The 3651-nt window shown below is 29.0% G+C and overlaps 1 non-coding gene across 1 annotated transcript; it reads right to left on the bottom strand.

The window, feature by feature from the left end:
* Positions 1–3519: 3519 nt before the first annotated feature.
* On the bottom strand, positions 3520–3651 carry LOC149149685 (small nucleolar RNA snoR135). Its single transcript, XR_016263970.1, has one exon. It is a non-coding gene; the product is annotated as a small nucleolar RNA snoR135 (small nucleolar RNA).

Here is a 3651-nt window from a genome sequence, read left to right as displayed (position 1 = left end):
TAGGATGACAATGATGCATATGTTTATTAAAGACCTATGACATGTCATTGATATTTGCTATGATACTTTATGACAAGAATTATTACACTATACAAGGATACTTGATGTATGACCTTAATGGATGATGGCAATGATGCATATGTTTATTTAAGATGTATGACATGTGACTAATATTTATTACAAGAATTATTGCACTATACAACGATACAACTCTCTAAAGGTCAGAGTGTTCAGTTCACAAATAGGTTGGTCCTATGAGGCTTGATGTGATTTCACAAATAGGTTGGTCCTATGAGGCTTGATGTGATTGACCTCATTCTCAGTATACTTTTTATCTCAATTGAACAATTGACAAATACCTAATAAAAATATAATTTGGTTGGGTTTTACCTTGGTCTCCAACTTGAATCCAAGTGTCTCAATTGGGCACACTTTTCTTCAAATGTTCTTTTTCATTTCGCTACTTTGTTCTCTCTACTTAATTGCTAACAATATTATGATGTTATGGTGTGAACGTAATGTGAAATTGATAAGAAGATTTATAAATGCAATTATTTATAGTAGAGAACAACCTAGCCCTAAAATTAATCATCCTACCTTTAACTTCTTATTATTACAAGGACTCTCCCTATTTTGGTCATGCTACTCTACTTTCTAGAGCTTAGTTCAACCATATTCTATGATATCAATCACTTATGAATACTTCACCTCAAACAAGCTACCAATTGTCCAACTCCAAATGGCATGAGCATGGTCCAAACTTCTTAACTGGTCATTGCTCCCAAACCTTTTATAACGGCCTAGGTTAATTTCTTATGAAGACTAATGGATCACTATTCACCCCACATACTCATTAATACTATTAGGTTTTCACATTAAAATTTGAATTTTACTCCATTAAAATTAGACTATAATCCATCCACGTAGTGATTGACCTTGTTAAATCGTTCCTCCATAATTTATGTGATTTCTTACACAAGTTTAAGAAATAAATAGTAAATGTGTTTATATTTCAATAATTAGACATTTTTACCAAAATATATTGCCCACCATAATTTAATGAATTCTTTACATAAATTTAGCTAAGACTTAAAAATAGATTTGTTGTCACAGAAAAATTGTAACCCAAAAAATTTCAGATGTATTTTTCCAAATTATCACCCAACATAATTTAAGGAATTCTAAAGAATTTTTTAGATAACCCACCATAATTTAAGAAATTCTTTACATAAATTTAGCTAAGAGTAAAAAATAAATTTTTTATTACATAAAAATTGAAACCGAAAAAAATTCACATGTATTTTTCAAAATGATCACCCACCATAATTTAAAAAATTCTAAGGACTTTTTTAAATAAATTTAGTTATAAATTTGTTGTTACATAAAAATCATAATCCAATTCTTATTGCGCCACCCATAATTTAAAGAATTCCTTACATAAATTTAGCTAAGGGAAAAAAATTCTTGTGACTGGAATTTTTTTCATAAATTTAGGTAAGAGAAAAAAGTAAATTTCTTGTTACATAAAAATTAATTTCACAAATAAAAAATAAATATATTGTTACATAAAAATTGTAACCCAAAAAATTTCACATATATTTTTCCTTGTTACTGCCTTGATACCATGTTAAATTCTTGATCTTGGTAATTATTGCTTTACCATCACTAATTACATTTAAATTCTCAACCTTAATTTCATATTTACAATTTAAATAAACATTATTAAATTAATATAAGATAAAATATATAAAATAATTTCTCTTTACCATTTAAATAAAGATTATTAAATTAATATAAGATAAAATATATGAAATATTAATTCATGTTTGATTACACTTAAGAGCTCTATAACCAAAAGATTTAGTTGATTAGGCGTGCTTTCTGCTTTTGTTTGGTGTAATTTAAGCAATTACAAATATCATTTGTATATATACCATCATCCTTTTTATACCCTTTTAAGGATATATATAGAATACCATTTAAATAAAAATTATTAAATTAATATAAAATAAAATATATGAAATATGAATTCATGTTTGATTACACTTAAGAGCTCTATAACCAAAAGATTTAGGGGATTAGGTGGGCATTATGCTTTGATTTTGGTGATTAGGTGGGCTTTATGCTTTTGTTTGGTGTAATTTAAGCGATTTAGGTGATTAGGTGGGCTTTATGCTTTTGTTTGGTGTAATTTAAGCAATTACAAATATCATTTGTATATATACCATCATCTTTTTTTTTATACCCTTTAAGGATATCATTTGTATATATACGATCATCTCTTTTATACCTTCAAGGATATATATAATATCATTTGTATATATACCATCATCTCTTTTATACCTTCAAAGATATATATAGAATATTAGATATTTGTATATATACCATCATCTTTTTTATACCTTTAAGGATATATATAGAATAAAATGATCTGATAGGAAAAACAAATAATTAGAAAAGTCTGTTGATTCTATTCCTAAGAAGAAAAATGAATTTAATGCAAAATCCAAATTAATATCAACCCAAGTTCATCACAAATAGAAATCCTATAATGCAAAATCCAAATTAATATCAACCAATTTCATGACAAATAGAAATCCTAAATAAAAAATGCTTAAGAAATTTATAAATAAAAGAGGCAGAAGAAAAAATTGCAGTAATATGAACCTATATAATTACAAATAGAAGCACAAACTCGAATTAAGAATGCTTAAGAAATTTATAAATAAAAGAGGCAGAAGAAAAAATTGCAGTAATATGAACCTATATAATTACAAATAGAAGCACAAACTCGAATTAAGATTTAACCATGTTGATTATAAATTGATACCCAGTCGCTAGTTGCCCTTCACCTTAACCGAAAAGACACCCAAACAATCACCGTACATGAATTTGAAGGCAAAAGTACAGATCGTCATGTAAATCCTTTCTTCTCCACAGATTTGCCATAATAGCAACATTTTGCTGCCCTAGTTGTGTTTTATACAGCTGGCACTGCGTGTCAAGTACTATCCCCTCCAGTTATAATGGAAGTTAATACCATACTTGAGACAACTTTAGCAGCACAATCTTGTGTAAACGATCAGATCTAGTTGCATCGAATATAGCGTGCCAGACAAGACATTGTCCAAGCAGGCCATAACGACAAATTAATTCTTCAAAAAATCCGTTTTTGGGGTGTTCAATTGTTTTTTTGGGGAGTGTTTAAAACTGGGCACCCAAGTTTAACAACTATAAACCGGATTTTCAAAAATTTCCGGCAGATTTCTCAAAACTTCTGATTATTTTTCAGAAAAATAAGTGGCATGTTTGGACTACGCGGAGAAATATAGTTTTCTATACAGATATGAATAAGAATGTCGAAGAGACACCTACTATATACATGCAAAAATAACCAGCCCCACAAGTTCTGTATCGTCTACTTACATAAAATAAAAATAAATACACATAATAACCAATAAATGACACCCAGTAAATGCAAAAGATATAAAGCCGCGATTCCACGCATGACTATTGCATGGATATTGGGAAAATGATTGTCGATGGATCAATTAACTTTGAAACTCGACTGCCCATTCGCCCTAATCTACTTTTGCAGAGCCCCCTTCAGCAACTATGCACATGCACAGGGCTGTACACTGGGTCTGCTTC

Source organism: Pinus tabuliformis, chromosome 9 (genome assembly GCF_031772625.1).
Source record: "Pinus tabuliformis cultivar Carrire ecotype Pingquan chromosome 9, CPIR1, whole genome shotgun sequence".
In the NCBI taxonomy this organism is placed as follows: domain Eukaryota; kingdom Viridiplantae; phylum Streptophyta; class Pinopsida; order Pinales; family Pinaceae; genus Pinus; species Pinus tabuliformis.
This window is presented reverse-complemented; position numbering and strand designations above follow the sequence as displayed.